Source organism: Magnolia sinica, chromosome 3, assembly GCF_029962835.1.
Source record: "Magnolia sinica isolate HGM2019 chromosome 3, MsV1, whole genome shotgun sequence".
NCBI classification, from domain to species: domain Eukaryota; kingdom Viridiplantae; phylum Streptophyta; class Magnoliopsida; order Magnoliales; family Magnoliaceae; genus Magnolia; species Magnolia sinica.
This window is the reverse complement of record NC_080575.1, coordinates 39738333-39761150: the sequence shown is the minus strand read 5'-3', so window position 1 is coordinate 39761150 and position 22818 is coordinate 39738333. Positions and strand designations below refer to the sequence as shown.

The 22818-nt window shown below is 40.5% G+C and overlaps 1 pseudogene; it reads right to left on the bottom strand.

The window, feature by feature from the left end:
• Nucleotides 1–5405: 5405 nt before the first annotated feature.
• LOC131238862 (probable proline transporter 2) overlaps nucleotides 5406–22818 on the bottom strand; it is a 191683-nt pseudogene continuing 174270 nt past the window's right edge.

Sequence of the window (22818 nt, the reverse complement as noted above, 5' to 3'; positions counted from 1 at the left end):
AATTCATATAGGGTGAGAGAGAGAGGGTTTAAGGTCCTCATATAGGCCCAGGTTTGATGGAAATAGCCCCACGGCCAAGGTATACTTAGGTTATATCCAAATACGGACTGTTCCGGTCCAATGGAGCACTTCTGGTGGCCTCTTTTCCACGTGTGGTCGGACTTAAGCTCCTTGACCATGGATTTAGGTCAGGCTGAGTTTTTGTTCCAATTGAATTTACAAATCAACCGTGGCGGACCAGTTTCAGTTCAACGGTCACGGTCACTCGATCAGGGTCACAAGTACACCGGCATGTATGGGACATTTCTCCTGATCCGAGGGTGTTTTGGGTCAGATTCTGACGGTCCGAATCCTTATATTTGGCCCACAAGCGACATGACTCAGATTACTTAAATTCAGATTTTTTTTCTAAATATTTTCACATTTCTCACACACTTTGCCCCAGGCTCAAGTTGTGCATTTCTAGACACAGTCAGGACTTGATTTTCGAAGGGGTTGTTAAGTCCAGTAATGCGGTCACATCCGTTTAGTTTCGGGATAATCGGACTTTCGACGTGCGGTCTAGGTCCGATGCGAAGTTTCAGGATGCTCCTGAGAGCAACCGGGTTTAGCGATGGATTCTAGATTTCAAGGTAACGTAGCGTCAATGATTCTACACATTTTGGGTGTTGCAGATCATATTTAAAGTGATTAGTGCTAATTTCATAGGACTCTAGTTTAGCACTTGCTAATATTAATCTAATTTCTAAATGTTTTGGTCCTGGGTAATTTCTGCCTGAGGTGGTACTCGGGTCCTTGTACGGATTTTTCCAAGACGTTATAGGAACTCTTCATTGAGAGAGATGGGATCCTCTTGAAAAAGGTCCTCGAAGAATTTGATCACTTTGGTTTTAATATCTTGGATATCCGACACCATGTCACCAGTTGCATTCTTAACCGAGGAAATAGTAGCCCTCCTCACTCTTTCATTGGCCGACGAGTGAAAGAAAGAGGTGCTTTTATCTCCCTCAAGGAGCCACAAATTTCTAGATTTTTGTTTCCAAAATATCTCTTCCATAAGGTGAAGCTGATGGAGCTTGTGTTTCGCGTCATTGAAACGACGGGAGAGGGCTTCTGAGGGTCGGATTGCATGTTGAAATCGATACCTTCAATCTCCTCTTCAGTTTTTTGAATCTGAACGAAAATATTACCGAATGTTTCCTTGTTCCACACCTTTAACAGTTGTTTTATTTTCTTTAACTTCAGTTGAATGTTGGTCATCAGTTGAGGGGAGCATTCTCTCGTCTAAGCCTTCTGGATAAGCTGCAAGAAGGGGTCATGCATAGTCCACATTCTGAGAAATTTGAAAGGTCTGACCTTTAGGGGATCATACGAAGGGAAAGCGAGCCTCAGCAGCGCATGGTCGAAATTGATTCTGGGAAGATGTTCAACGCAGAAAAGAGGGAAGGTGGACACCCAACTGGAGTTTAAGAGCACCATGTCCAGTCTTGCCCAGACTAATGCATTGCCATCATGGTTGTTACACCAGGTAAACTGGTTTCCCACGAAATCAGCGTCGATCAGCCCAGAGTTACGGATTATTTGTACAAAATCTGCAATGCTTGAGAAATCAATAGCACGACTGCCTCATCTTTCATCAATAGTTGCCACCACATTGAAATCACCTGCAATGGCCCACGCCCCCTGAACCGATTTGCCAATCGCTTCAATGTCCTTCCATAGCTCTTTCCTTTGGATTTTACAGCATCTAGCATACACAATTGAGAATGAAATCAATTCACTCCTGGTGGGAGGAAGTAAGGATAAGGAGATTAGTTGGTTCGTAACCATGGTGGTCGCGGCTCTCAACTGATTCTTAAAGAAAATCCAGATCTTTCCTCCCTGAGCATTGTTGGAAACTGAGCAGTGAAAGCCAAGCTTGAGGCCCAAAGTAGCCCTTCTAGTGTCGAGGAGCATGGGTTCCAGGATTGCTAGAAGACAGGGATTAAACTTTTTTACCATTTGTTTGAGGGATTTAACTGTAGGCGCATTGCCGACTCTGCGCGCATTCCAAACAATTGCCTTATCCATCCATAACATAGCCAGAATTCACTGCCTGTCGCTTTAGTTTCCTTAACCTACTGTACCATTCTCCCGAAGATTGTCGACTAGGCTGAAGTCTGATAATCTGCTTTTTGGATTTTCTATTCCCTGTGGGAGGAGTTGGAGGTCGGGTTGGGGATAGATGACCCAACTGCTCGTTCGACAATTGACTAACTTTTGAGGCCGCCTCGATCTGAGGGACTGAGTTACCCTGTTCTTTATCAAAGAAGGGGGATAGATCAACCATAAATTCTCCCAATTTGTCTCCCGAAAAGAAGTGTTTGATACTTGTCGTTTAGTCACCATTCCAACATTCATGTGATGGCCTGCTTGTAAACCCAGAGCTGAGATTCTGATTAATTCGAAGGGGCAAGCTACCTTCTGATCGAGCTTTGTTAAGATTAAGGAAAAGCTTGGGGCCAGATGTGGATACAATGATCATATGTTGGAAAGAGGTTAAGGTGGGGTCCTTACTCATGCCTTAGTGGTAGACTTACAAGAGTTTCATCATAAGGTCATGGGTTCGAGTACCCATTGCGGTGAAATTCCACTAAGGTGTGAGTATGTGTGGGTGTGAGTGCATGTAAAAAAATAATAAATAAATAAAAAGAAAAAAAGAAAAGTTCTTTAGAGGACACTGGATGTCGGAGGATTGCAAGTTGTGTTTCTGCCCTACCCACCAATTGAACTGCTTCATCCATGGTCCCGACTGGGTACATCTGAACTCGGTCTTGAATTGTTAGTCGCAACCCACCTATAAATCGTGTCACCTTCTGTGACTCAGATTCTGACAGATCGTTTCGTGTAGCCAACTGTTGTAATTTTAATTTTTCAGTGTAATCTGTGATAGTTCGATTTTCTTGTCTGCAATTTTGATATTGCTGGAATAATATCTGCTCATAATCACTAGGGAGAAATCGTGATCGAAGAAGACATCTCATCCGTGGCCATGATGAGATGGGCGCCTTGTTCTGGCGGGCTCGTGAGAGTTGTAATTGTTCCTACCATGCAGAAGCACCATATTTTAATTTAAACACTACCAATTTTACCCTTTTATGATCTGGCATGTCCATGTAATCAAAATATCTCTCTACTTTGGTTAGCCAATCGAGAAAATCTTCTATACGTAATAAACCATTAAAACTACGAAGTTCAACCTTACCTCGATAGTCTCTTTTAGCACGATCTAGATGATTACCTTCATGGATTGGTCATCGGGCAAAACCCTCATTAAGGTCCTCGTCGCTGGAACTTGAATCATCTGGAGTAGCCCTATGGTTTGCCACTGGTAGTGCTCTACGAAAATTAGGGTTGCTTTATATAGCAACCATGGGTGGTGGAGCCACCATGGGTGGTGGAGCACCGCCTAAGGCTCGGGGCAGAAGTAACGCATCTGCAAGACGGTCGAGAGTTGCCTGCAGTCCTTGCATCGTTAACTGACTCTCCCGGTGGAAAGCTTCCATTCTTTCCAAAAGATAACGAATCTCTAGATCACCGTCCACAGGATTTTGATTCGTACCTTTGTTGTTTGCCATCGGCCCAAGGGGAATCCCCGCTCTGATACCAATTGACGCAGGGATGAACGTGATGAGGATAACTACTCCGAATCCACGGAGCTTCTCTAGACTCCTCACAGAACCTTCTCGAATCCACGAGGAAAGAAAGTAGAAAATAGAAATAAATTCTAATAAATTTGAAATTAATTAATTGATGAATAAAAACGAGTCACAATCCTTTAAATAGGGGTACCAAACAATGGGAAAGAAATTAGAATCAAACTACAACTCAAACTCCTAGAATCCGCGACTTACTATAAATAGTAAACTTACTATTTATAGACGGTCGTGATGTCTACTAGTGCGCAAGGTTTTCGGCCAAAAATAGTAAGTGTCCTATTTGGCTTCACCAAACCGTTCTCCTAATTATTCTAAGCTCTTTTCATGTTGGGCGCAACTCCTAAAGCCTGACGAATGAAGAGTTATAATCAAACTAAAACTTACTATTTATAGTAAAAATGAAATTCAAACAGGGAAACGACCGTCGATCTAGGGGTGTTTCGCAATTCCGGGCTGCGCAACCCACCGTAGCAGGTTGGTTGGCTAAAGTAGCTCATTCTACCCTAAAATCATATATTTTATGTCAGGTAACCCATTCCGAATTACGAGTTATGCCCGAACTAAAGTCCAACGGTCCGGATCACTTTTGTCATCGACCGGGCCTTTTCTAATCCATCTTGGCCATGAAACTATCCGTGACCTGCTCTACATCAGTTATCTTCATAGAGTGAAAAATCCTATGATAGAAAAAGTCATCCATTTTCTTTTCTTTTCTTTCTTTCCTACTGTCCAAAACAAGCTCCCAGGGAATGAGACCAATGTTATTACAAGGGACGATACTTGGGATTTTGGCATAAAATGCCTTCACTATTATCTTAGTGAAGTGCCAATGTTTTTGCCATTTGGTTCAATTTAAACTATCCAAATAGCAGTATTCTTGTCAATGATGATAACCCCATGTTTGCATTTAACATGAGCCTTTAAGTGGTTGGATTATGAGGTATGCTGAAATCATTGGTGGAGAAAAGTTTGACTTAGATTTTGCCCACATCACATGTCAAGTTTATTGATGTGCTACCTAAAGGCTCATTTGGATGCAGTTGCTCAAGGGGGGGTTTCTGAAAACTGGGGTATCAAGCCTACTTTTTTGGTTAGCTTTCGATTGGTTTTTTCTGAGCTGGTGTTTTAGTTCCTATTTGTCGAGCACAAGATGAGACAAGCGTCTACAAAGTATATCGAAACGCACACCATTAAATGGTTTTTTTATTTTTTTTATTTTTTTATTTTTTATAAAGGAGGCATGAGCCCTTGAATTCATTGAACTGAGACCTTTACAAGGTTTTGGGAGGGTCCAAACAAAAAGTTGCGAACCATCATTAAATGTTGTTTGGATCAAAACAACTATTAGGCCTTTGGAAGGCGTGTCCCCTAAATGCGTCAGTGGTTGCAAGCATGTTTTTGATGTCAAAGAACCTACAAGCCAAATCCCTCCATGCCATTGGCCAAACTGATTCACTTGGCTTGCCACAAAATCATCAGCAGACTCGTTGACTTCAGTAAAAGCATGCACTTAAGCATAACCCATACGATGTTAAATGACAATTGAGATAACAAAATATTACATTTATGATGGTTCCGGTCTAAGATTGGCTGTCATGACCACGGAACCCAACATATATGATCTGAAATCATGTTGGTTGTAGATATCAAGTCCCCCTATGAAATAATGCTCAGGAGAAAACCAGTAATAAGTGGATATGTGTATCCTCATGTGTCGGCAAAAAAATGGTAAACCCTTGCATTCTTTACAATCAATCCGATGGCGGCTGTTGTTGTTATCACGACTAGAAGAGAGAAAAAAATAATGTTGGCCCAGTGCCATGCCTTTTCTTCGTTTCTAGCTGTTTTTGCTTTCACCTGTGGCAAGGTAAACACAACTTCAGCTTAATTGTCCACTTCCACTTATCCCAGTAGTTTCATTAGACATCAATGAGCCCCTTACCTTGACAAAAATCATGCTTGGGAATACAAATGTAAGGGGAAAGAGTGTGAATGATCCGAACAAGTTGACAAAATCTCCCATGAAAGGGAACATGGTTGTCACGAACGCGTTTGCCCCTAAGAGAAGTGCACGCAAGATGAACCGACACTTCATATTATCTGTGGAGTGCATGCTTTCATCTAGTTTTGAGTATTTGGTATCAAGAGCCTCATGTATTGGTGCACAGAACACCTAAAGTCCACAGGGAAAATTACTAATCGCAGTTAAATGTTTAGTATAAGTGTCATTAATAGAGAGATGCTGAAGCCATTAGCATGTGAAGAGATTGAAGACAATTTCCAATTCCATAGTTTATGTTCTGCCAGAAAATTGGATTCAATCATTTCCATTTCTCTCTAGCCTGTTTAAATGATGATTCAACCATTTGATGTCATTTGCCCTACTTATGGAAATAGATGAGAAAGAAATCTAAATGCATCTTTTAAGGCCTGTTTGCATGGTTGAAAAGAAAATTGTAATAATCATCCCATGATGATTTCTCAGGATTTGCATGTGTACTATGAAACATTAATTCCCATATTTTATTTTTCAGGTTCTAATTTAGATAGCAAGTGGAAATTTCATAAAGCTCTCACAATGATCACATTGTATTTTCTGCACAAGAATTAGACTATTTTGGTACTGATTAGTGTTTAAAATTCAATATTGCCTTTGTTATTGACGCAGGGATGAACGTGATGAGGATAACTACTCCGAATCCACGGAGCTTTTTTAGACTCCTCATAAATACTTCTTGAATCCACGAGAAAAGAAATCAGAAAATAGAAATAAATTCTAATAAATTCGAAATTGATTAATGGATGAATAAAAACGAATTCACAACCCTTTAAATAGGGGTACCAAGCAATGGGAAAGAAATCAGAATCAAACTACAACTCAAACTCCTAGAATCCGTGACTTACTATAAATAGTAAACTTACTATTTATAGACAGTCGTGATGTCTACTAGTACGCAAGGTTTTCGGCCAAAAATAATAAGTGTCTTATTTGGCTTCGCCAAACCGTTCTCCTAATTATTCTAAGCTCTTTCCACGTTGGGCGCAACTCCTAAAGCCCGACAGATGAAGAGTTACAATCAAACTAAAACTTACTATTTATAGTAAAAACGAAATTAAAATAGGGAAACGACAGTCGATCTAGGGGTATTTCGCAATTCCGGGCTGTGCAACACGGTGTACACTACATGAAAAATGGGAAAAAATGACGGATTTAGAGACGGTTTTGGACCGTCTCTAAAATTGCTTGGTTTAAAGACGCTTTAGAGACGGCCGTAAACTGTCTCTAAATTTTTAGACGGCCCTTGACCGTCCTTATTATTGTCTTAAAAATTTGAACGTCCACAAATCATTTAAGATGGTAAAAAACAATCGTTAACTGCAGATAAAAGACGGCCATTGACCGTCTGGAATAAGAGACGGTCTCGGACCGTCTTATATGACGGAATTTGAGACGGTAAAAGACTATCCCTATTATAGACGGTCATTGGCCATCTCTTACTGGTAATTTGAGACTGTCGAGGACCGTCTCAATTAGAGACGGTCGTTGGCCGTCTTTTCCTATAGTCAGGGACTGCTAAGCTTTAGTCTGTATTAGGGATGGTTTTTAACTGCTCTGTTTAATACTGTCAAGGACCGTCTCTATTAGGGACAGTCATTGACCATCTCGTATTGGTAATCAGAGACTGTCATTGACCGTCTCAATTATAGACGGCTGATGGCCGTCTTTTCCAGCCAATAAAAATAGCCTGCGTTAGGGACGGTCGTTAGTAGTCCCTATTTGAGACTGTCAATGACCGTCTCTATTAGAGACGGTCCTAAACCGTCTCTAATTCTCAAGTAAAACATTAAAAATAAAAAAATTTATGAATTACGAAAAAAAAAGTTAAAAAACTTAGAAAAATAACTAACAAAGTTTAAGAAAAAAATTTAGATTTTGAAAAAAAATGTAATTCTATAAAAATCTAGATTTTGAAATAAAAATTAAGAACCTTTAACAATGTTGATAATTTTGAAAAAAAAAAAAAAATTTGATAAGAAAATGATATTTTGAAAAAGAAAATTTTAAAAATTAAACAAAATTGTAAAAAAATTGTCAAATTGTAAAAAAATATATATTTTAAAAAAGAAAACTAGATTTTGTATTTTGAAAAGAAAAATTAAAAAGTTGTATAACAAAAGTGATATTTAAAAAATGATATTTTGAAAAAGAAAATTTAAAAAATTAAACAAAATTGTGAAAAAATTGACAAATTGTAAAAAAATATATATTTTAAAAAAGAAAACTAGATTTTGTATTTTGAAAAGAAAAATTAAAAAGTTATATAACAAAAATGTATTTAAAAAATGATATTTTGAAAAAGAAAATTTTAAAAATTAAACAAAATTGTGAAAAAATTGACAAATTGTAAAAAAATATATATTTTAAAAAAAGAAAAGTAGATTTTGTATTTTGACAAGAAAAATTAAAAAGTTATTTAACAAAAGTGATATTTAAAAAATGATATTTTGGAAAAGAAAATTTAAAAAATTAAACAAAATTGTGAAAAAATTGATAAATTGTAAATATAATATATATATATATATATATATATATATATATATATATATATATATATATATCTATATATATATATATATATATATATATAGAAAGAAAATTAGATTTTGTATTTTGAAAAGAAAAATTAAAAAGTTAAATAACAAGATTTCGATAAAAAAAATGATATTGTGAAAAAGAAAATTTAAAAAATTAAATGAAATTGTGAAAAAATTGACAAATTGTAAATATATATCTATATATCTATATATATATATATTAAAAAAGAAAACTAGATTTTGTATTTTGACAACAAAAATTAAAAAGTTATATAACAAAAGTGTGATTAAAAAAAATGATATTTTGAAAAAAAAAAACGAAATTAAACAAAATTGTGAAAAAATTAAAAAAATGTAAAAAAATATATATTTTAAAAAAGAAAACTAGATTTTGTATTTTGACAAGAAAAATTGAAAAAAAAAGGATCTATACCAAATTGAATGGATGTGACCTACAATACACAAGGTGGGATTAAAAACATGTAAACGTGAATAGAAAAAAGAAAAAGAAGAAGAAGAAGAAGAAGAGTGTTAACTTGAGGTTAAAAAAAAAATTATACACGTTTAAGAAACAAGAGTGCAAATCAAAGTTCCTCAATACCTTGGTAAAAAAGAAAATAGTCTAAATTCAACGGTAATATCAGATGGTTGAGATTATCCAATCATTGTGATATTAAAATAAGTGTTCTACCCAACAGAATATATGGACCCTTCAACAAGTGCAGACCAAAGGAGATTGAAGCATATAGATGTTTAAAAAGAATAGTACAAGTCAATATTATTCATCAGGATAGTAAAAAAGAAAATGGTCCAAATTAATCCAACGGCAATTTCAGACAGTTAAGATCATCCAATCAGTGTGACCTTTGGAGAGGTACAGGTATGCCAGGTGTTGCCAACATTAAGAATTGGTACCAAATGCATACATTAGTATAGGCTATTCTCATGTTATCATTTTTCGGCTATTAACTCGTCTCAAAAGCAATGAGATGTAAACTTGCACAGCTTAGATATAGTTTAAGCTGCTTATTAATTTAAAAAGGAACTGGAATATAGTTTAAGTCAAATGGAATCTCAAAAAAAAAAAAAAAGACGACCGACATCCATCTAATCGTACCAAGTCCACCAATCAGGTGGCAGAGATTGTTCCATGAAAGGCATTCCCTGCTCTCCACCCATCCACAATCGGCCCCTACATATTAGCTCCAAGGACTCCAAAACAGCAAAACACAACACATAAGTCTCACTAAAAACTCTAGAACTTACAGAAACACAAGACAATGACACAAACAGAATTTTTTCCAATTGGAATCAAATTAATATCAGAGGTTAGTTTCCAAACACCACTAGTAGAATCGAACAATCTTTAACAAGAAAACAAAATCAAACCCTACAACCCCTAGAATTCAACATACAGTCTCATCAAAACAGCAAAATCCAAAGGTGAAAAAATCATCATAAGAGTGATTTCATGACCCACCTAGATTATTGAGTTCTTATGATTCGAAATCACATCCTAAATATATGATGGAAAAATATATGGACGATGTCGATATACATAAAATAGATCAAGGTGGGCCATACACGGTTAGAGTAACACCCATGAAGGAGTTATCTAAATAGTGAAATGGTACTATAAGGTCACCTCTTGGGAACTTCTCATGAGGTTAATCTGTGTGCACCCCACCATGATGTATGTAGAACATCAACACCGTGCATTTGATGTGTCCCATTTAAGTCCAAAAATCAGTCGTATACAAAACTCAGGTGAGCCATAGCATCTAAAACTATGTGAAGACATCACTAAAACATATAAAAGCATTCAATTGGTGGGGCCCACATGAGTTTTGGATGTGTGTGAAACTTGGGTTGACTCCTCTTAACTATAGTGAATGGGCTGGATCTATGAACCACATCTAGGTGGGCCCAATAAATGATTATGAATGTTTTAATGGGAGGGTAACCCTCTCAACTATAGTATGTGGTGTGGCCCACCCAAGTCATGGATTGACTTTATTTTTAAGCTCGTGGCCCAAAGTCACGGTTTATGATATCCACATCGTTAATCCATTTTTCCAGATCATTTTAGGGCCCATTTGGACAGGTAGATTGGAAGGGATTGGAAGTTAAATCCCTAGATTGGCAAGGCATGCCAAACAAACTAGGTGATCTAATCCTGGGATATATAGTAATCCCATGGATCTTAAGACAATCTACTGATAACACCATCATTACCTTTAAATCCCATCCAATCCACCCTAATCCAGTCAAATTTTCCTGGGACATGTTTGGTTCGAGGGATTGGAAGGGATGGGAAGGTTTAATCCCGGGATTGGCCAAGTGTGCCAAACAGACTTGATATAGCAATCTGGGGGAATATAGCAATTCCATGGATCTTAAGACAATCCATTGGCGACGCCATCATTACCTTGAAATCCATGCCATCCACCCTAAAACCATTCAATCCCTTCCAATCCACCCATCCAAACAAGCCCTTAGTGGTTGAGTCCACAATTAAAGTATATCTAAAGCTCAAGTGGACCATACCACAGAAACAGTGGGAATAATGATTTCCACCGTTGAAATCTTCCTATGGCCTACAGTGATTTTGATTTGTCATCCAACATGTTCAATAGATCACAAATACATGGATGAAGGGAAAACTAAAATATCAACTTGATCCAAAACTTTAGTGGCCTCCCAAAAATTTTCAATGCTAGACGTTCAATTTATACTGTTTCCTATGATGTGGTCCACTTCAGATTTTTATAGGCTTCAATTTTGACCTTACGTAATAAAATTATATGTTAAAATGGATGGATGGAGTGGATAAATTGAATAAATCATAGTGGGCCCCAAAGGATGCTTAGGGTATAAGGGGCCCTATAGGGCCTAAAATATGTGTCTTATCTAAGCCGTCTATATATTTTAAAATATTATTATAGGGCATGAAACCAAAAATCATCTAGATCGAAGGCTAAAGTGGACCATACGGTAGGAAACATAGAGATTAAATCACATGTATTTGCTATGGTGGGGAACAGATTGGCTACTCCCTCTGACATCGGCCAATGGCTGGTGGTCGGTGCTCTGTGGGGCCCACCATGATGTATGTGTATCATCCATGCCGTCCATCTATTTTTATATATCATTTTATGAGATGATAAAAAAAATGAGTTATATCTCAATCTCAAGTGGACCACATTACAGGAAATAGTGTTGAATGAATTTTGACCATTAAAAATGTTTTGGGGGCCATAACAGTTTTCGATCAAGCTGATATTTTTTTTTCCCTTCATCTGGGTCTTATAGCCCTGTCATTTGATGTGTCCCCCTTTAAGTTTAAAAATCAGTCGTATGTGAAACTCAGGTGGGCTGTAGCATCTAAAACTATGTGAAGACATCCCTAAAACATATAAAAGCATTTGGTGGGGCCCACATGAGTTTTGGATGTGTATGAAACTTGGTCTGACTCCTCATCCAAGTGGACACACATAATGAATGGGCTGGATCTATGAACCACATCTAGGTGGGCCCAATAAATGATTATGAATGTTTTAATGGGAGGGTAACCCTCTCAACTATAGTATGTGGTGTGGCCCACCCAAGTCATGGATTGACTTTTTTTTTAAGTTCGTGGCCCACCATGGAATGGTACATCTGACTGACAGGGCAGATCCAAAGTTCAAGTGGACCCACCATAGAAAAGAGTGGGATAGTGACGCCCACTATTGAAACCTTCTTAGGGCTCGCTGTGATGTTTATTTGAGATCTAACCTGTTTACAAGTTAATACAGACATGGAATAAGGGAAAACATATATATTAGCTTGGTTGAAAACTACATAACATATTAACGATAGAAATTTATTTTTTATTATTTCTTATGGTGTGGTCCACTTAGACCTTTAATCTATATAATTTTTTAGCTCATCCACTGAATTATATATCAGAATTGATGGGCGATTTAAATCAAACACAAATATTTCAATGGGCCCCATGAAGCCCCTCAAGATGGACCATACCATCTAAAATCATGTGAAGAAATGCCTAAAACATATAAAAGCACTTGGTGGGGCCCACCTGAAATTTTAATGCATGTGAAACTTGGTCTGACTCCTCATCCAAGTGGGACACACAAAATGGATATATAATATGTAAATCAAAGTAGGCCCAAGGTCAAGTCTAGCATCAGGTTGGTTGAGGTCAGGCTAAAGGAGCTGGGCAACAAGGAGTTCTGATGGGGCCTGTTTGACCTAATAAACAAATTGGATGTCAAATAAATAGTATAGTGGGCCTTAGGAGGATTTTAATGATGGATATCCAATCACTATTGTTTTCATGTGGTGTGGTCCACTTGAGATCTTTATACCTCTCATTTTTGGACCCTACCATGATGTATGTTTTGTATCCACACCCTCCATCCACTTGGAGAGATCATTTTATGGCAATGAACGAAGAACGAGTTAAATCCAAAGTTCCAGTGGACCCCAGATAGAAAACAGTGGGATAGTAATGCTAGTGTGGTCCATTTAATAATTGTAAATTATTCATGTTTGGGATCACGATCTAAAATGATCTCTCCAAAGTGATGAACGGTGTAGATATGATAAATGCATCATTGTGAGGCCCATTTAACTTTGATCTCCTTTAAACCGTTCCTGCAAGTTAGAGCTCGAGGAGTGTCAGCGCCCTCTCTCCCTCTCTGAAACGGATTGGCTACTCCCCCTACCACTAGCCATCTGTGGGCCCCACCATGATGTATGTATTTCATCCATTCCGTTCATCCATTTTTACTGATAATTTAGGTCTTGATCCAGAAAATTAGAGGGATAGAAATCTCAGGTGGACCACACCACATGAAACTAATAGTGATTGGATATCCACCATTAAAATCCTCCTAAGGTGCAATGTATTGTTTATTTGACATCCATCTGTTGATTAGGTCATAGAGGCCTAGATTAAGGGAAAAAACAAAAATCAGCTTGATCTAAAACTTCTATGGCCCCCAAAATGTTTTTAATGGTTGACGCTCAATAGTGTTTTCTGATTGTGTGGTCCACCTAAGATTTATTTCAGTCTAATTTTTTGTAATAGTACACAAAATGATTTTATGAAATGTATGGACGGCGTGGATGAAACAAATCGATCATGGTGGGGCCCATAGAGCGATACCAGGTCCAAAGTTCAAGTTAACGTTTTCAGGCTACAGGTTTTTCATTGTGAGTCTTGCATTTTATGTAAAATGGTGTTGACTTGTTCATAACAATAGTGGTTAAGATATAGAGTTATCCAGACCATAGAAATAACCGGTCTAGTTGTAAATAGTAAATATTTATAATTTTAATTATTTTGTAAAACAATTTTAACCATCCAGAAAATGGTCCCATGCATGTACGACCGTTAATACATTTGGTGTTATAACTAATGGTGTGAGACCTGACCCGAGTTCGCATGTGTGCATGTGTGTGTGTGAGTATGCATCTCATGTATTTTGGTCCCGCGGTCCTACCGGTCAAATTTCGGCGACCCGCGACTTTCGGATAGTGATTGCAGTCACCCTTGTGTTTGGTCACGTAGACCCGACTCGGATTGACCCAAGACCTATGCCATTGCAACCGCATCGTCGCCGCGGTTCTAGCGCCGCATCTCATGCATAAATCCGGCGTGTCCATCGAAAGTTATGGGCCGTGCATTATTTGGACCGTTGATTGCATTTTTGGTGGGACCCACCTGGTTGCACATTTCCCCATGTGCACTATTCCCCATGTAAGCCACCTTTAGCCTAGCAATGATGGCTTCTTTTCTCAAGAAAACCATGATGAGATTGGCATCTCTAGGCAATGATGAGCCACCCTATCCCATGAGCAATGATTATTTTCTCTTTTCAAAACTCATCTTTTTCTAAGAAAGTAATCATTTCAACCTTAGAAACTCTCTCATCTCCCTCTCTCTTTCTTCATTTCTCTCTTCTCCTCTTTGCAAATGTCCTCCATTGCTGAATTTTTCCATCCCTTTATCCTCTTCTTCTCCCCTAGATCTAACCATCAAAGATCCATCATCACCATTGAACCTCTTTCCTTGAAGCTTAAGGAGCATGGTGGTTGAAGAATCTTGAAGATCAAACAAGTGGGTGAGCATGTAGGATAGATTGCATGATTCTTATTTTCATAGATCTTTTGTTGCTTCATATGGAGAGTCTAAGACTCACCACATCAATGGTGAAGGTCCACCACGCCTTAGATAAGTTTTTTTTTTTAGCCATCACTTGCATGCATGTGATCTTGATGGGGCCATTCTCCATGGACCCCATCTTGATGAGATTTTCCTTATTCTTCTCTTCTCTCCTTTTTGTGGTTTGGATGTAAGGATTATGTGGCCCACCTGATGTGCCATGCAACCAGAATTTTTAAATTTTTGGGACATCCAGGCCCAAGTTGTTGGACACCCAAGCCCAACTGTGCTGCCTAGTTTTGCTGCTTGATTTGGAAAGCCTTTGGGTCTGATTTTATGGATTTTCTTGGGGAGGGGCTGGACCTGGGAGTTGTGTGACACATCAGGGTGGACCCCACCTTGTGGAATCTATGATTTATTTCCCATTTATTAATTTTTTGGGCTGATCTAGACAGCAACATGTTGCTGTCCAGATTGCTGGAAATTTTTTATGCTGTAATGTATGGGTTGTAGGCCATGTTTGTGGTCTCCTTTTTCCTAATTTCTTAGACTTCTCTTTGAGGTGTGGACCCCACCTAAAAGTATGCTAAACCTCACCTTCAAATGTCCCTATTTGATCACCCAAAAGGGTGGGCCAAGGAGGGTGGATGATCCAGATTTTTCTGGACTGTCCAGCCACACTGTTTGCTGGAAAATCATAAATATCAGCCTGATTTTGAAATGGTGGGCCACCTTTGTGGACCCCACCTTACTGTATACTTGTATAGGAAGGTTGGCCTTGCATTTTTCCAAATTTACATAGACCTGGGTCCACTCAAATGAGGTGCGAAAGTCAGGGATAGCAGCATTGCTGCAGCAGGAAAATAAAAATCTAGACCTTGCTGTCCATAAATTGCATGAGTTAAATAAAATATTTTTACTATCCCAAAAATCCTAAATTTTTTTAGGGAGGTGTCCCACCCATGGTAGGACCTATCCACACAATTTCAGGGTGAAGGAATCCTATTTGGGCATCCAAAAGGGTGGGCCAACATACTGGACTGCCAGAAATTTCTGCTGTGCAGTCCAGCAGCATAGTCCCATAAAAATAATATTAAAAAAATAATTTCTAAGAAGGTGAGCAATATTTTTGGATCCCAACTTGTTTTAAGCTTGATGAGGGACCTTGGGTTCAAATTTTAGGAATTTTGGAGGCCCAGAACCCACCCATTGGATGGCCCAAATTCAGGACAGTTATATTCCAGCAATATTTCACCCTGGATAGATTGTATTCTTTAAATTAATTTAAATACTTTTGAGTATCCTAAAATCATAAAAATTTACAGAGAGGTGGTCCACCCATGGTATGACTCACCTACAAATTTTTCGGGTTAATGGAGCCCTGTACACACCGTGGAAAGTGCTGGAATGGCTCACCACGTTCAGGCATCCCGATTCACCAGATTTTCTTGATGGTCTGTTTTATTTAAATTAATTAAAATACTTCTGACCATCCAAAAATTACAAAATTTTGAGGGTTCGTGGTCCACCTATGGGAGGACCATCTTGTAAATTTTCATGGCCATAGGGCCCCTGTACTGACCGTGGTGTGGCCTACAAACTTGGGTCAGTTTTTGGGCCAGATACTCAGGCCCGTAGGACTACCCACCACGGGACGCCCCTACCTTGGGCTGTTGCTGGGCCTGTATTCCAGCAGCATGGCCCACTTCTAATGTGTGTTGTGCATTACCCTCTCATCCGGTGGGACCCACTGTGATATGTTTGGGTCACCATGGGCTAGTAACCCGTCTGAATTACATAAATTTCTGGATTCCAGCAGGCCCAGGAAGTGGGTGGGCTGGAATTCCAGTAAGGGGCCCAAATTTGCTCCATAGTTGATTGTTTTGGAGCTGTTGTGGCCCACCAGATTTAAGGGAGTATTGCACATACTCCTTGCCTTATTTCCTTAGACATTTTTGGGCATAATTAGTGGCTCTTAAGGCTCACCTTTGTGGTGATGTTGGGGGTTAGCCTTAACCAGCTTTTTGGTAGTTTATAGGCCCAATGGGCTGGAAACCTATTTCTTGAGCCCAAGATCGTGCAGGGCCAGACCTTATTATTTCACGGGCCTAACGGGCCGTCTACAGGCTGACCGTGTGTATTTATTAGCCATGATGCCCTCATGAAATGCTTAATTATGGGCTGACTTGCGGGGCCCACATAAATGTATATTGTGGAGGGCCTTACTAAGTCTTTGGGCTGATGTGGCAAGGCCTACACTGTCAGTATAGACCTTGCCCATGTGTATTCTTGGGCTCATAGGCTGCCCTCAAGTCTACCATAATGTATGAATTAGATGGCTTTTGTTTTGGGCCATTTCTTTAGGGCCCATTATGTGATATAGTATATGCATGTTTGTGTTAGCAAGTAGGCCTTGTGGACTCAGTTCTTTTGGATAGGCCCATTGATCTTGAGCCTATACTCTCCTATCTATTATGATGGGCTTAGGGGCAATGATACACAAGAAGTCGGGCCCATGGCTGCCCATTAAACTGACCCTGTACTTAGGCCAAAAGTGAGGCCCAACTCACTTGTGTTAAATGTGAAACTTGCCCGTGTAAATGAATTACTGGGCTGCCCATGAAGCCCACCACAATATGTGGAATTACGACCTTTGTGGTTGGGCCCAAACCTTACTTGAGGGCCCACTATATGGCTTATGAGTTGGGCTTGGTGTATGGCCTACTAGTCCACACATTGCTTAGGCCTTAGATCTTTCATTATATGGGTAGTGGCGAGCTACCTCTTGGAAACCAGTTGAGGTTGGATGTCCTCCTGGGTGATCCTAAGGTAAGCTCATAGGTTTCTCTATGGGTGGTTAAAGGCCCACCATAGACCTTAGGCCATTTATTTAAGGCTCAATGTGCATGTATGTGGAATCTACCTTAATGCATGTTTGGTCCTGGCCGTCCAAGCCTTGGATCACCCGATTGTGGAAGCACTCTCTGCCTTGGGTTGTTGTTGGACTCACAATCCAGTAGCAGGCCCACTTGATCTTTTCATGATATATACACACTCTCCATCTGGTAGGGTCCCCCAGTGAGTATAGTTGGCCTTCATGAGATTATTTCCACATACTCAACTAATTTCTGGACCTTAGCAGGCCCAGGAAGTCAAACGGGCCAAAAGTTTATCAAAGGGCCTTCGATGTACAATTTTATGGTTACAACTTTATTTGGCTGTGGGGCTCACCTTATTGAGAACTTGTGTACGTGTTACTTGCTTATGCTTTCTTATAATCTTTGGGCTTAATCAGTGCATTCTTTTGGGTCACTTTTAGTGATCTTATGAGGACCCCATCTTAAGATCAGAATTTTGGGACATCCAGTGAGCCCAGATTGGGCAGGGACATCCCAGCATGGCCCAACCATACATTGGGCCGACTTCCACCATTTTGATGGACTTGTAGGCTGAGGTAAGGATAGTATTGGGCCCTCGGTTGCCTACTTAAATTGCTAGTTATTGGGCTGATGTAGTGGGGCCCATTTCATCCAAACTTAAACCTTTTTTTGGGTCGTATATTGTATGCGCGGGCTGCCCACCAAGTCCAACTTAATGCATGGATTCTATGGCCATTGAGAATTGGGCCTTGGGCCTTAATTCCCTTCTTAGAGCCCATGTTGTTAAAAGTGGTATTATATCTTTTTATGGCCTATTATGAGGAATATATGTATGTCGTTACTTTTATTTCTATCTTAAATGTAGGCCTTGGGCCTTTTATCCATATAGTTCATTATTGATATGCCTTTTTGGGGAATGGTGGTTAAATGTCCCCATTATGGACCCCTCTAGGTCCGGTTGTATTTAAGAGTGATTGGATACTTATCTTAGACAGTTGCTAGGCTCATTTCTATATTACTTAGACCCGTAGTTATATGCTTAATCTCGTGGGCTACCCTAGGTAAATGGGCCCCCACTAGAGATGGGATTCCTTATGGATATTGTCTAAGTACCTAGTCTTGGTTCCTTCTTGGATAGGAAGAATGTAATTTACTTTGTATATCGCCGCATGATTCGCCTAGACCCATCTTCATGACCCATGTGCATCATTGTATGCTTGGATAACACTATGTGTGTGGTTATGATTGTGGCATTGAGCATTGCATGCTGTCTTCCCGAGGGACGTAATATTCCCTCTTGAGCATGTTGGATGCTTGGAATTGATGCATAGTTGATTGTGTGATTCATGCATCTGGCATTCCATAATATATGAGCATTATCACCTTTACTTCATCAGGGTTGTAGCCTCCACAGATACATCGTGGATGGCCATGTTTGGACACCGGAAATGTTACTTGAGCATACCGGGTGCATAGGATGCCCATGGGTGAAATTCCCAAAACTTCCATGGTACCAAGGATCTGCTCCAACGCCGTGACCGGGTGGAATATATGAGCGCACGAGGGCCTTATACCATTAGGCCGCTACTCCCACTGTCGTGTAGTCAGTTGGATAGGGGTGTGGCCTTACCTGCCTGATGTGAGGAGGCATTGCTAGGCCGAGTCTGACCAGCTTGTAAATGGGTCCGCTACCTTCAGGCCTTGTTGGTGATTGGTTGTCCACAGGCTAGTAGTGAGGTCTCTTACGCTCGTTTGACTGTGCGGGGTCTGTAGAGCGGCAGTCATCCAGCAGTGTAATGGACCCCGGTGATTTCCTTATGATTGGAAATATACTTGACATACGGTTTGGTTATGAGCACTAGCATTACTTGCATCGCATTAGTATTGGTTATGTAAGCCCCTTCATGCATTGCCTTGGTATGGCGTCCAGTACTCATTGCATCATATTCATGATAAGCCTTGGTAAGGCTAGTGATATTCTCATTGAGCATGTCTCCTTCCTGTATCTCCTATTATTCTTCTGTGCACTATTATCACACACTTACACCACCCTCTAAGCTTCTATAAGCTTATGCACGATTGATGCGTGCAGGAGATCCTAGGTAGGCGCCAAAGTAGCAGAGCGTGGAGTAGAGCTGAGCTTGAGGACCTAGTATTGCATCCTTCATTTCTTTCTTCTATTATCTTATGTATGTCCTTTGGACCTCATGTAAACTTGTAAAAGTTTAAATTCTTAGTGGATTTTGTGATATGTGCCTTTTTTTATTCTGAGATTTACTTGTTATGATCTTGGGTATGCTCGTATTAGAAATGGTTATATTGTTATGGAAATTCTCCTTGTAGGATTCCAGGATCGGAACCTGTTTCAGGAGCCGAGAATGGGGTACTACGGAGGCTGTTGCGGTCAGAACCGGCCATCGGGTTCCTTGTGAATCCGGTTACCGAGTATGGGGCGTGACAGGAGTTGGTATCAGAGCATAGCAAGTAATTTTGAAATAACTAAGGATAACATCACATATCTGCTGTAATCTTAGGACAAGTAGTGTCCCGAGTGCATTTCCCTCATTCCGTTTGAGCCTTCAAGGATTCTAATTCCTAGGTTTCCATTACCTTTGTTCCTTCTGTAGACCATGCCGTCTAGTCGAGGTGCCCATGATTGTGACGCCCGTGGCTGTGGTGCCCATGGACATGGTTCTCATTCTGCTCCAGCGGTCCGAGTGACTTTTTCTCCACCACCTGAGATTCCTGTTTCCCCTCTGGAGCCCATCGAACTCATTCCTGAGGCTCCCGCCATACCTGTGCCTCCGCCAGAGGCTAGTGCTACCCCCGCTTATCTGACGATTCCTGTAGGAGCTGAGCATCTCCAGGCTTATCTATCGATTCCTGTAGGAGCCGAGCATCTCCAGCAGTTGATGCAGATGCCTGGTCAGGCAGAACAGGAGCGTGCGAGTCCCCTTTTGCGAGATTCGACTCTGCAGCGAGCTCCGTTAGCGATATTTCTACTTCAGGGCGAGGCCAAGTGGACTAGTTCACAGAGGGATCGTGATCAGAGGAGAGGTCGGAAGAGGCAGGCCCCCTCCAGTAGCTCCCGGCAGCGTCGACAGCAGCAGAGGTACATAGCCTATCGAGCCGCCATAGTATCAGCATTACATGCAGCAACTTCTTCTTCTAGGGCATTTACTGGCATTTGCTATGGATGTGGGCAGACAGGGCATCAGAGGCGCGAGTGCCCTCTTCCCTTACGGCAGCGACAGTGGCTCCCGCCACTAAGACCTCGACAGCAGCCGAGACTGTAGTGTAGACCTCCACAACAGCAGAGACCGCAAATGCAGAGGGGACAGACACCTCCCTAGCCACCTCATGCTTGATTTTGTGCGACTTCGCAGGACCCTTAGTTATTAGGGGAGTCGTTATGAGTATTTTTCTTGTCTCCGTATGTATGTCTTGTGTTTTGGTGCATCGTACCCCTTTTGTGGCTTTTGTTTGATCAGATTTCTATTAGAGTCTGCTATAGAGGATTCTCAGTATCGACTTTTTGGAAAGATCGCTGTGTTAGGCCGATGATATTATCGTGTTCCATTTTGGTTGGTGAGATGTTCTTGCCCGCTGAATAGTTTTGTATTGCCGATGTTGAGCTTGTTGGCTTGTTTTGTTGTCAAGCAGTATTTTTTTCCCAGTCGCTAGTTTTGTGGCCGAGTGTGATGCTTGCCAACATGTTAAGGCCAATCATCTGAGACCCCTAGTCCCTTACAGCTATTGAGTGTTTCAGAATGGAAATGGGAGCATATATCGATGGATTTCATCGCAGGTTTGCCGAGGACTCAGCACGGGCACGATACCATCTAGGTTATCGTTGATCGTCTGAAGAAGTCGGCTCATTTCATTCTAGTGCGTGCTTCTTGGTCTATGGATTGGTTTGCAAGGTGTTTATTGAGGAGATAGTGAGACTGCTTGGCTCCTTTTGAGGCACGTTATGGTAGACCGTGCAGATCTCCTAGTGTTGGGCCGAGATTAAAGAGCGTTATCCCTATTTGTTCGATGATTGATTGCTTGTATTTCTTACATTTCCTTCTTTTAATTGACAATTGATATATATGAGGATGCTTATGCATTTTGTTGTCTCAGTTTTGTCAATTTCGAGGACGAAATTTCTTTGTTGGTGGGGAGGATTGTGAGACCTGACCCGAGTTCGCATGTGTGCATGTGTGTGTGTGAGTATGCATCTCATGTATTTTGGTCCCGCGGTCTTACCGGTCAAATTTCGGTGACCCGCGACTTTCGGATAGTGATTGCGGTCACCCTTGAGTTTGGTCACGTAGACCCAACTCGGATTGACCCAAGACCTATGCCATTGCGACCGCATCGTCGCCGCGGTTCTAGCGCCGCATCTCATGCATAAATCCGGCGTGTCCATCGAAAGTTATGGGCCGCGCATTATTTGGACCGTTGATTGCATTTTTGGTGGGACCCACCTGATTGCACATTTCCCCATGTGCACTATTCCCCATGTAAGCCACCTTTAGCCTAGCAATGATGGCTTCTTTTCTCAAGAAAACCATGATGAGATTGGCTTCTCTAGGCAATGATGAGCCACCCTATCCCATGAGCAATGATTATTTTCTCTTTTCAAAACTCATCTTTTCTAAGAAAGTAATCATTTCAACCTTAGAAACTCTCTCATCTCCCTCTCTCTTTCTTCATTTCTCTCTTCTCCTCTTTACAAATGTCCTCCATTGCTGAATTTTTCCAGCCCTCTATCCTCTTCTTCTCCCCTAGATCTAACCATCAAAGATCCATCATCACCATTGAACCTCTTTCCTTGAAGCTTAAGGAGCATGGTGGTTGAAGAATCTTGAAGATCCAACAAGTGGGTGAGCATGTAGGATAGATTGCATGATTCTTATTTTCATAGATCTTTTGTTGCTTCATATGGAGAGTGTAAGACTCACCACATCAATGGTGAAGGTCCACCACTCCTTAGATAAGTTTTTTTTTTAGCCATCACTTGCATGCATGTGATCTTGATGGGGCCATTCTCCATGGACCCCATCTTGATGAGATTTTCCTTATTCTTCTCTTCTCTCCTTTTTGTGGTTTGGATGTAAGGATTATGTGGCCCACCTGATGTGCCATGCAACCAAAATTTTTAAAATTTTGGGACATCCAGGCCCAAGTTGTTGGACACCCAAGCCCAACTGTGCTGCCTAGTTTTGCTGCTTGATTTGGAAAGCCTTTGGGTCTGATTTTATAGATTTTCTTGGGGAGGGGCTGGACTTGGGAGTTGTGTGACACATCAGGGTGGACCCCACCTTGTGGAATCTATGATTTATTTCCCATTTATTAATTTTTTGGGCTGATCTAGACAGCAACATGTTGCTGTCCAGATTGCTGGAAATTTTTTATGCTGTAATGTATGGGTTGTAGGCCTTGTTTGTGGTCTCCTTTTTCCTGATTTCTTAGACTTCTCTTTGAG